We start from the raw sequence: 12,656 nt of genomic DNA, 5'->3' as shown, positions 1-12,656 counted from the left end.
AGTATGGCAGCGTACAGTATGGCAGCGTACAGTATGGCAGCGTACAGTATGGCAGCGTACAGTATGGCAGCGTACAGTATGGCAGCGTACAGTATGGCAGCGTACAGTATGGCAGCGTACAGTATGGCAGCGTACAGTATGGCAGCGTACAGTATGGCAGCGTACAGTATGGCAGCGTACAGTATGGCAGCGTACAGTATGGCAGCGTACAGTATGGCAGCGTACAGTATGGCAGCGTACAGTATGGCAGCGTACAGTATGGCAGCGTACAGTATGGCAGCGTACAGTATGGCAGCGTACAGTATGGCAGCGTACAGTATGGCAGCGTACAGTATGGCAGCGTACAGTATGGCAGCGTACAGTATGGCAGCGTACAGTATGGCAGCGTACAGTATGGCAGCGTACAGTATGGCAGCGTACAGTATGGCAGCGTACAGTATGGCAGCGTACAGTATGGCAGCGTACAGTATGGCAGCGTACAGTATGGCAGCGTACAGTATGGCAGCGTACAGTATGGCAGCGTACAGTATGGCAGCGTACAGTATGGCAGCGTACAGTATGGCAGCGTACAGTATGGCAGCGTACAGTATTTGCTTCAAAATGTTCAGCTCCAATAAACCCTTCTCCCCCTTGTAATGACATACAATCTATGATTTACCAATAAATCCACATCAGACTCAATCTTGCTGCAGGAAAGCTGCACTATATTCCCAACCGTTTTCATTGCAATACTGTACCTCACCTTCTACAACCCTCCACTGGAGTAAAACCAATCTGCAGGATAAGTGGGAAACTGTTCAACCAATATCATCACTTCTGCAGAGCCAAAGTCAACCAATGTCAACTTGGGACACTGAAACATTGAAGGTAATGGTCTTAACTTTAACATGTAAAAAACAAAGGTCCACCACGAATCTTCCTCCATTTTGCCCTCATTGATAAAGGTCCAGGACAAAACTCTGAAAAACATGACCATATTCCACAACTTCAGATTTATTGTCAGAGTACATACATGACATCACATCCAAACCCAAGATTCCTTTTTTCAGCAGGTGTGGCAGAATTACTACTAATTGGTAATGCAGAAAAACTGTACACAGCATAAACATGTAAACAAAACTGTAAACAGATAACAAATATAAACAAACTGACTGCAATACAGAGAGAACAAAAGAAAAATCAATAAAGTGCACAAGTAAGAGTCCTTAAATGGGTCACTGACTGAGTTTGTCGTTGAGGAGTTTGATGGTGGAGGGGTAGCAGCTGTTCATGAACCTGGTGATGCGAGTCTTGTGGCACCTATACCTCTTTCCTGATGGCAGCAGCGGGAACAGAGCATGTGCTGGGTGGTGTGGGTCTTCAATGATTGCTGCTGCCCTCCGACAGCAACGTTCCCTGTAGATGTACTCAATAGTGGGGAGGGTTTTGCCCGTAATGTCCTGGGCTGTGTCCACTACCTTTTGGAGGGCTTTATGCTCAGGACTATTGATGTTCCCATACCAATTCATGATGCAGCCAGTCAGCACACTTTCTGCCACACCTCTTCACATTTGCCAGGGTTTCTGGTTTCGTACCAAACCTCCGCAAACTCCTGAAGAAGTATAGACAGTGATGTGCTTTCTTCACGATGCCGTTAATGTATTGGGTCCAGGAAAGATCCTCCGAGATAGTGACTCTCAAGAACCTAAATTGACTTACCCTTTCCACCTCTGATCCTCCAATGCTCACTGGATTGTATACCTCTGGCTTTCCTGAAGTCAACAAACAGCTCCTTAGTTTTGGTGACAAGGAGTGTGAGGTGGTTGTTGGTGCACCATTCAGCAAAGTTTTCAATCTCCATCCTGTATGCTTACCCATCCCATTCCGTTGTACAACCCACTACCGTAGTATCATCGGCAAATTTGTAGATGATGTTATTGTCATACCAAGCCACGCAGTCATTATTGTAAAGTGAGTAGAGCAAGGGGCTAAGAACACAGCCCCGTGGTGCTCCGATCCTGATGGACATTGTGGAGAATTGTTACCAATCTTCACTGATTGTGGTCTGGAGGTGAGGAAATCCATGATCCAATTACACAGTGGGGTGTTAACTCCTAGGTCTTGGAGTTTTCTGATCAGTTTTGAGGGGATGGTGTTAAATGCCAAATTGTAGTCAATAAAGAGCATCCTGATATATGCACCTTTGCTGTTCAGGTGTTAATGAGTACTCAGCAAAAGCAATTACCACAAACTGAATTCTCGTCCCTATGATCTGCCACGGGTAATTTGTATCAGCTATATTATACCAACAGCTGTCTACATCCCATGCCAGGCGAACACAAAGCTAACGCCAGATGAATTATTCACATCTAGCAACATTCTTGAAACAAAACTGTGTTCATCATAGCTTGGGTCATCAACCACACCAACTTCATGAACATGGCACCAAACTTTCAACATCACCTGCCCCACAAGAGGCCCCAACACCCTCAATCACTGCTACATAGTCATCAAAATACCAAATGTTCCATCCAATGCTGTCACTTTGATAAATTAGATCATCGGTCAGTGCTGCTCCACCTGCAAGCAGAAGCTGAGACGCCAGGTCATCGTAGCAAAATTCATGCATTTCTGGACAGAGGAAACAGATGATATCTATCATGCCTGATTTCAGCCAGTTAACTGATCTGTATTCAAGGACTCAGCAACCTACCTTAAGGAATACACCACTGTCATCACAGATTTCATTAGCAAGAGTGTATAAGACTGAATGCCAAAGAGAGCAATCTGTGTACCCCAACCAGAAACTGATTGGTGAGGTCCATTGACTACTGAAGGCTGAGGAGTTCAAGTCAGCCAACTCAGCCCTATATCGGAAATCCAGGTATGACTTGCGCAGGACCAGGGCAGTACCATGATAGACTCAAGTGCCAGATGATCTCATAGACATCAGGCACTTATGACACAGCATGCATGCTATCAAAGCTCAAATTCAAATCAAGTTCAAATTTATTGTCAAAGTACAAAATTGAGATCACATACAACCAGAGATTTTTTTTCGTGCAGGCCAGGCATATTTCTAATTACCAGTAACTGTAAACTGAACTCAAAAAGAAATGTAAACAAACCAACTAGTGAAATACAGAAATATAAATATTCAGTAATAAATAATGAGCAAAGTACAACTCCTTCAATGTGCTGTTCAAGAGTCTGATGGTTGAGGGGTAGCAGCTTTTCCTGAACCTAGTGGTATGAGTCCTGTGGCACTTCTACCTCTTTTCTGGTGGCAGCAGCGAGAACAGAACATATCCTGGTAGTGTGTGGATGCTTGGTAGTTGTTGATGATCAACAGCAACATTCCATGTTGATTTTCTCAAATGGTGGGTAGGGATGTGATGTTCTGGGCGGTGTCCACTACCTTTTGCAGGCCTTTCCACTCAAAGGTTTTGGTGCCACCTCTAGGTCATGATGCAGCCAGTCAGCACACTTTCCACTTTGCCAAGGTTCCCAATAACATACTGAACCCCCACAAACTCCTGAGGAAGTAGAGGTGCTGACATTCTTTCTTCACAATGACATTAAAATTATGTCCATCGAATAGTGACCACTAGAAATATAAAGTGCTCACCATCTTCATCTCAGATTCCAATGATCACTGGGTCATATACTTTAGGTTTCCTTTCCTAAAGTCTACAAATAGTTCTTTGGTCTTGGTGACAGAGAGAGTTAGTTGGTTGTGCACCATTCAGTCAAGTTTTCAATCTCCCTCCTATATGCTAACTCAATGCCCCTTTTTATACAGCCCACTACAGCGGTGTCATCAGCAAATTTGTATATAGTCTTGTTGTCGTACTGAGCCACACATAGGTGTAAAGTGCTGATGGAGATTGTGGAGGTGATTTCAGCACTGACTAGGCTCTGGAGGTGAGGAAATCCAGGATACAATTGGATACTGGGGTATTGAACCCCAGGTTTTGAGTTTGCTGATTAATTTTGAGAGGACGAAGGTGTTGTACATTGAACTGTAGTCAATAAAGAACATCCTGATGTATGCATTTTTGCTCTCCAAATTTTGTGTAGAGCCAGTGAGATGACATCTGCCGTAGAACTGTGGTTGCGGAAGGCAAATTGGAATAGATCCAGTTCGCCACTCAGACAGGAGTTGATAGGCTTCTCAATATATTTCATTACTAAGGATGTGAATGCCACTGGTCAATTGACATTTAGGCAGGTCACAGGCTACAAAGGGAAGAATAGCAAGCAATGTATCATTCCCAACAAGCTCAATGCATTCTATGTTCGCTTTAAGTAAAAGGCAAATACACCCGCACCAGTGGGCACCATCAGCCTTCCAGAGAGTGAACTCGCAGAAAGCAACTGGCACAAATGAAATCCTTGGATGTGTAATTCATGCCAGCAAAGACCAACTGGCAAGAGTGATAAAGACATCTTCATCCTCTTCCTACTGCAGGACAACGAGCCTCAAGGACACTTTCGCTCCAGTGCAGATTAAAAATTTAATGACGGGTGTTACAAGATCAAATCAGCAACCACAAAGAGGCACATCACACAGGGGTGAAGATGAACAATTACTTTATTAACAAAAAATTCACCTTCAAACTTTAATCCAAAATCCCCCCTTTTATAACAATGCCCACTTCTTCTTCTTTCTTCTTTGGCTTGGCTTGGCGGACGAAGATTTATGGAGGGGTAAAATGTCCACGTCAGCTGCAGGCTTGTTTGTGGCTGACAAGTCCGATGCGGGACAGGCAGACACGGTTGCAACGGAAAACTGGTTGGTTGGGGTTGGGTGTTGGGTACTTCCTCCTTTGTCTTTTGTCAGTGAGGTGGGCTCTGCAGTCTTCATCAAAGGAGGTTGCTGCCCGCCGAACTGTGAGGCGCCAAGATGCACGGTTTGAGGCGATATCAGCCCACTGGCGGTGGTCAATGTGGCAGGCACCAAGAGATTTCTTTAGGCAGTCCTTGTACCTCTTCTTTGGTGCACCCCTGACACGATGGCCAGTGGAGAGCTCGCCATATAACACGATCTTGGGGAGGCGATGGTCCTCCATTCTGGAGACGTGACCCACCCACGCAGTTGGATCTTCAACACCGTGGATTCGATGCTGTCGGCCTCTGCCATCTCGAGTACGTCGATGTTAGGGATGAAGTCGCTCCAATGAATGTTGAGGATGGAGCGGAGACAATGCTGGTGGAAGCGTTCTAGGAGCCGTAGGTGATGCCGGTAGAGGACCCATGATTCAGAGCCGAACAGGAGTGTGGGTATGACAACGGCTCTGTATACGCTTATCTTTGTGCAGTTTTTCAGTTGGTTGTTTTTCCAGACTCTTGTGTAGTCTTCCAAAGGCGCTATTTGCCTTGGCGAGTCTGTTGTCTATCTCGTTGTCGATCCTTGCATCCGATGAAATGGTGCAGCCGAGATAGGTAAACTGGTTGACCGTTTTGAGTTTTGTGTGCCCGATGGAGATGTGGGGGGGGCTGGTAATCATGGTGGGGAGCTGGCTGATGGAGGACCTGTTTTCTTCAGGCTGACTTCCAGGCCAAACATTTTGGCAGTTTCCGCAAAACAGGACGTCAAGCGCTGAAGAGCTGGCTCTGAATGGGCAACTAAAGCGGCATTGTCTGCAAAGAGTAGTTCACGGACAAGTTGCTCTTGTGTCTTGGTGTGAGCTTTCAGGCGCCTCAGATTGGAGAGACTGCCATCCATGCGGTACCGGATGTAAACAGCTTCTTCATTGTTGAGGTCTTTCATGGCTTGGTTCAGCAACAAGGTCGGGTCAGATACAGCAATGAGCTTTCTGAACCCTTCTCCATAAACAATGCCCACTGGTTGCTATGCAAATCTCTATAACAGTGTAAAACTAATAAATTCCCAACCTAAATATACCATACATAATTAAAATCCAAGTTATATTTCCAACCAGCCCACAGAAAAACTTAGACACAAAACACACAAGACTCACAAAACTTCGATCTCAACTGAAGCAAAGATCATAAAAAATTCAGTTTGTTTGGTAAACTGAAGCCAAAAGATCTTTGAGAGGGACAGCACAAAATTCGAAGTTGTCTTGTGTTGCTTGCAGAGAGAAGAACAACTGCTTGGTCCGCATCCTTCTGGCTGCCTTCAGAATGTTCATCCTTTTTGAAATCCCAATATTCTAAACTGTCCTCCAGACCATGACTCATGCTCTGAGCCTTCTTCCACTCCACACCACCACCCAGTGGTGGTTTATCATCCAAGTCCAGATTTATTTATTTTTTTTTGCATTTTCTGCACATGCTCAGTCCGTCTCCCACTCTCTCAGCAGTTCACCTTCACCTTGGCACTCTAAGTCAAACTGTCACTTCCTAAACATAAAACCACACAACTAATAGCCCAATACACAACACAGAACTCTAACACAGGCCTAAACAATGACTGGCCGGTGGCTTTAACATCCACCATTAATAATTTTGATGTTATTCATGCATTACATTAACTCGAGCCTATTGGCAACGCTCAATCCACTCCAATTCAAACACTGCTGCCACAGGTCCACAGCAGATGCCGCCTCGGACTCCAAAGTCAGCTGCAGAACATCTACACAAGGACATTTACATAACACTACATTCATTGACTACAGCACCAACACAATACTGAGAAACAAATTTATCCCCAAACCACACGACTTTGGCCTCAACCTTCACCCCACAACTGGATCCACAACTTCAGGCTCTGCAAGCAGTGAGGATTAGTAACAGCACCTCCTCCATGATCATCCCCCAAACCAAGGCCCTACAAGGCAATGTACTCATTCCTCTACTATATTCCCTGTGCTCTCCCACTGTGAGGCCTAACAGTGCTCCAACTCTGTCCATAAATTCATCAATGTCATCGGCAGGATCTCCAATAATGATGAGTCAGAGTACAGATGGCAGACAGAAGGTCAAGAGGCTTGATGCCACAACAACCTCTCCCTCAATGCCTGCAAGGTTAAGGAACTGTTTATAGAATTCCAGAAGCAGGGTGACATTCTCTCCCCAGTCCACATCAAAGGTGGTGAGATGGAAATAGTAGGCAGCTTTATAGAAATATTAAAAAATAGTTACAGTAGTAGGCCTTTTTGCCCTTCAAGCCTACACCACCATTCAATATGATCATGGCTGATCAGTACCCGGTTCCCGCCCTCTCCCTATACCCCAGATCCCCTTAGCCACAATGGCCAAATCCAACCTACTCTTAAATATTGACAAGGAACAGGCCTCAACTACTTCCTGTGGCAAAGAATTCCACAGATCCACCATTCTCTGAGAGAAGAAATTTTTCCTCATCTCAGTCCTAAAATTTTCCCCTTATCCTCAAACTGTGACCCCTGGTTCTGGTTTTTCCCAGCATTGGAAACAAACTAGCTGCGTCTAGTCTTTCTAATCTCTTAAGAATTTTATATGTTTCTACAAGATCCCCCCCCTTAATCTTCTAAATTCCAGAGAATACAAGCTTTATTCCTAGGACCAAATATATGGAGTGATAAGGGTACATCAGCACCTGCATCCTTCAACTTTTGCAGATGTGTCATTAAAAGCATTGAGTGGTATGGAAACAGGTCCACTCAAGACCGCAGAAAACAGCAAAGGGTTGTGAACATGGTGCAGACGATCATATAAACAACCCCCGCTCAATCTATACCTCTTGCAGCTTTGAAAGAGACAACATATTGAAAGACACCATACTTTCTTCATTTCCTCCCCCCCACCCGCGTCAGGAAGAAGATTCACAAGCTTGCCCGTCACCAGATTCAAGGACAGTTTCTTTCCCATTTTTAATCAGACTCCTGAATGAACCTCGCACTATTAAAAATATGCTCCCTTTATTCTGTGCCAACTAAGATCATCCTGTAAATCTGCACTTATTGATGGTGTTTTATTTGTTGTGTTAGGTATGGGCTATCTAGCTGAACTATTCACAAAATAAATTCTCAGTGAGAATTTATGAACTCACTGAAATACACTCCTGTCTTCAGTGCACAGCTCAGCTTTTGGTCAACTGACCTCAAATCTGGCACAAATCTCATGGTCTCGCAGGCCTGCCCCCCTGGGATAGCAGCTTTAAGCACCGGAGAGCTGAAACCAAGGCTGGCAATGCAGAATCCTCCACCGGCAAGATGACCGAACCAGCATCAGTACCCCTAGCACAGAGGCTCCACAAGCAGGGAGGCCACCTCACCTCATATACCTGACGGTCTGCCAAAATAGAAATTATATTCCGAGTTTGATAACAATAAGACAACCAAGGAAAGGATTCAAGGAGGTTTCCAACACCTCTCTCGGCGGTGGCTACTCACAATGGAGCTGGCGTATTAGGGATGGGTGGCATTGAGAGCCTGGAGTAGATTGACTGGAGGCACCCAGGAAGCCCAAAGCAAAGAGCAATAGAGTGCACCACCTCCCAAGCTTTTTGGTAGCATCCTCAACCAGAGTGGCACCTGCAACCCATTCCATCATTCTCCCTCTTTAATAAAGTCCGTCTCAATTTTCCCTCAGGGTGCTGGAGGCCATTTTTTTTTTACCACTCAAGCAACTGGGAGCGTTTCTCATTCATAATGTGAAGAATCAAAACCGCGCAACTCCTTCCGAATCCCTGCAATCGTTTATAAATTTACGGCCACGTACTTTAGAAACCGAAATTTATCGCGTGCAATCAGCAACTGCTGTAAACACAAAGGGTTACGCTCGCAACCCTAAGCAGCAACAGATGATAGCTTTGTCTTCAAGCAAAAGTTTTTTATTTGCCCGCGTTCCCCAACTGACCTGCGTGGCGGTCCCCACTGCACCCGGAAACTGCTCGAGCTTCCCGCCGGGATTTTGATTGACAGCTGACGCCACGTTCTTGCCTCCAATCAAGCAGGGTGATGCAAACCCATTGCTCCGGCGTGTTTCTCGCCTTCATGCAATCCAGCAATTTCAAGGAAAGTTTAAAATTAAATAAGCATTAATCCCATCAGCAATGAATCGTAAATTGCAAACCAGGACGCCGGATCCAAAAACGCAGGTCAAATTATACCTGCATTCTCTGTGTACAGTATTGAAAGTTGCTTCGAGTTTATGCAAGTACCGTTACGGAAACATTTAAAGGTCTCTGAAATATATATTATAAGTTCCATTTTCAGTACGGTGTATTAACATGATCCAACTGGAATGTTGCGACAATCCAGTTGCCCTGAAGTAAAAGATGAAAATCTGTAGACACCATGGTTGAAGTAAAAAAACAATGTTGGAGAAACTCAGCAGGATGAAGATAGAGAACCACGTTTCGGGCTAGAGCCCTTCATCAAGGTAAGAAAAAAAAATGTGGTCAGGCTATGGTGCTCCACCAGCCCATTGTGTCAGGGGTGCACCAAAGAAGAGGTACAAGGACTGCCTAAAGAAATCTCTTGGTGCCTGCCACATTGACCACCGCCAGTGGGCTGATCTCGCCTCAAACCGTGCATCTTGGCGCCTCACAGTTCGGCGGGCAGCAACCTCCTTTGAAGAAGACCGCAGAGCCCACCTCACTGACAAAAGACAAAGGAGGAAAAACCCAACACCCAACCCCAACCAACAAATTTTCCCCTGCAACCGTGTCTGCCTGTCCCACATCGGACTTGTCAGCCACCAACGAGCCTGCAGCTGACATGGACATTTACCCCCTCCATAAATCTTCGTCCGCGAAGCCAAGCCAAAGAAAAAAGAAGAGCCTACTGTAGGCGATCTCTGGACCTGCAGGAAGACCACCTAAGGGGCTGACTCCACCTGGCCAGCTGTCAATCAGCTGACTTGAATAGACCCCCCCCCCTAGGGGGCTGATTCCACCTAGCCAGCTGTCAATCACCCAACCCAAATGTAGACCTGAGCTGGCCTCTCCTGAGCCAGTCACATGGGGAGCCACCAAGGTATGGTGTTCAGACTTTTTTTTTACTGGAATAAAGTCTGTTGTACAGTTTTTTTGAGTTTTGTGCTTACTTGCTGCGACCTCAGTGCACCACACGGGTGTCTTTACAAAATAGGGGGGAGGGGAATAAGGAGGAGCACAGACCCAATGGCACGAGGTAATGGGTGGATAAAGGAGGGAGGGGACACCAGCAAGCTGGGAGGAATGGAAAAAGAGGTGGGAGAGATGGCTCTATGAATGGAGAGGGAAGGGTTGGAGAGCTGGATGAAAGAAGTCAAATGGGAAGGGAGCAAGAATGGTGAGTAGGCAAGCAGAAACTGGAGGTTGATTTTAATGCCAAATGGCTGGAGGGTGCCCAGATCCTCCAATTTAAGGGAGGTCTTGGTAGGATATTATATGAGGCCATGGACAGACATGTGAGCATGGAGTGGGACGCAGAATTGTTTGGCCACTGGGAGATCCCTGTCACTGATGTGGACAGAGTGAAGGTGTACAGCAAAGCAATCTCCTAGTCTCTCAGATGTAGAGAAGTTCATAGAGGGAGCACTCGATGCAGTTGATAACTCCAGTAGATGCAGTTAAATGTTGCTTCACTTGAAGTTGGGGCCCCAAACGGTGGTGAGGGAGAAGGAATGGGCACAAGTGTGGCACTTCCTATGGCCACAAGGAAAGGTGCTAATGGGGGGCAATTGGTGGGGAGGGATGAGTGGACAAGGGAGTGCCAGAAGGAGCGGTCCCTCTGTATATTTGTAGATGGCATTTAGTACAGCCCCTACATTTCCCCTGTTCTATACATATAAACCTCATTGGACAATCCCTCCAGCATATCATCTCAATGTGCAGACTAAGCAGAACATAATTCTGTTCTCCCTAATCAGTAATAATAACCACCCTATCTCTTTTGCATTCTCTTCTATACCTCAGAAAACTAAGTTACCAGTCTTGTCCTTCGTTAACTACATATTTATGATTGTAATAATATCAAAATTCCAAGTATTAAGCTCATCTGATTTAATAGGAAGGCTCTTTGCATTAAAGTAAATGCAGCTGAGCTTGTCTTCCTTCCCATGATCCCTCACTCTGCCCACTAGATTTGCCTGATTTATCCCCTGCATGTTTCTCTCCACTTGCTGTACTGCTTCTGTGTTTCCCAAATCCCCAGCCAAATTAATGTAAACCCTCCCAAGTAGGGTGATTAAACCTCCCTTCTGTCTTAGTTGCAACATATCCTTGTATAGACCCCACTTATCCCATGAAGTAATCCGAACCATGTAAAGCTGTCCCTCCTGCACCAGCTCTTTAGCTACATATTCATCTGTCTTGTCCTTCTACTTCTACCTTCACTCACAAATGTCATATGGAGTAATCCTGAGATAAGGACCCTTGAGGATTTGCTTTTTACTCTTCTGCCTAATCCTCTAACCTCACTTTGCAGAACCCTATGCAGTACACAAAAATGCGAAGAAACTCAGAAATTCACGCAGCATCCATAAAAAATAAAAGGCAGTCATTATTTCAGATCTGAGCTCTTCTTCAGGAGTCCATACTATAAATGCTGTGTGATCTGCTGAGTTTCTCCCACACTTTTGGGGACTGAAGAAGGCTCCAGCATCTGCAAACTTCCATGTTTACCTTGAAGTGCGGAGTTAAGGATGCGAATGTTGGGGAGGGCCTTGATAAAATAGTTGTTACAAAGGAAGTAGTGATGGAGAAACTAATGGGACTCTTTGGCTTGGCCTTGCGGATGAAGATTTATGGAGGGGTAAATGTCCACGTCAGCTGCAGGCTCGATTGTGGCTGACAAATCCGATGCGGGACAGGCAGACACGGTTGCAGCGGTTGCAGGGGAAAATTGGTGGGTTGGGGTTGGGTGTTGGGTTTTTCCTCCTTTGTCTTTCGTCAGTGAGGTGGGCTCTGCGGTCTTCTACAAAGGAGGTTGCTGCCCGCCGAACTGTGAAGCGCCAAGATGCACGATTTGAAGTGATATCAGCCCACTGGCGGTGGTCAATGTGGCAGGCACCAAGAGATTTCTTTAGGCAGTCCTTGTACCTCTTATTTGGTGCACCTCTGACACGATGGCCAGTGGAGAGCTCGCCTACAACACGATCTTGGGGAGGCGATGGTCCTCCATTCTGGAGACGTTACCTACCCAGCGCAGTTGGATCTTCAACAGCATGGATTCAATGCTGTCGGCCTCTGCCATCTCGAGTACTTCAATGTTAGGGATGAAGTCGCTCCAATGAATGTTGAGGATGGAGCGGAGACAAGGCTGGTGGAAGCGTTCTAGGAGCCGTAGGTGATGCCGGTAGAGGACCCATGATTCGGAGCCGAACAGGAGTGTGGGTATGACAACGGCTCTATATACGCTTATCTTTGTGCGGTTTTTCAGTTGGTTGTTTTTCCAGACTCTTTTGTGTAGTCTTCCAAAGGCGCTATTTGCCTTGGCGAGTCTGTTGTCTATCTCGTTGTCGATCCTTGCATCCGATGAAATGGTGCAGCCGAGATAGGTAAACTGGTTGACCGTTTTGAGTTTTGTGTGCCCGATGGAGATGTGGGGGGGCTGGTAGTCCTGGTGGGGAGCTGGCTGATGGAGGACCTAAATTTTCTTCAGGCTGACTTCCAGGCCAAACATTTTGGCAGTTTCCGCAAAACAGGACGTCAAGCGCTGAAGATCTGGCTCTGAATGGGCAACTAAAGCGGCATCGTCTGCAAAGAGTAGTTCACGGACAAGTTGCTCTTGTGTCTTGGT

At 45.9% G+C, this 12,656-nt stretch overlaps 1 protein-coding gene across 2 annotated transcripts in view; it reads right to left on the bottom strand.

Moving 5' to 3' along the window:
- Positions 1 to 8,828, bottom strand: part of fancc (FA complementation group C) — a 191,967-nt gene extending 183,139 nt beyond the window's left edge. Inside the window, exon 1 of one of the 2 annotated variants that reach the window (XM_069929487.1) lies at positions 8,788 to 8,828. The gene's annotated coding sequence lies outside the window, so the exon portion shown is untranslated. Of the gene's footprint in view, positions 1 to 5,963; positions 6,064 to 8,787 lie in introns of those variants that run through there. The other variant, XM_069929480.1, reaches the window with a different exon arrangement.
- Between the last annotated feature and the right edge of the window lie 3,828 nt (positions 8,829 to 12,656).

Source organism: Narcine bancroftii, chromosome 1, assembly GCF_036971445.1.
Source record: "Narcine bancroftii isolate sNarBan1 chromosome 1, sNarBan1.hap1, whole genome shotgun sequence".
In the NCBI taxonomy this organism is placed as follows: Eukaryota; Metazoa; Chordata; class Chondrichthyes; order Torpediniformes; family Narcinidae; genus Narcine; species Narcine bancroftii.
Note: the sequence above shows the minus strand (reverse complement) of the source record. Positions and strands in the feature narration are given on the sequence as shown.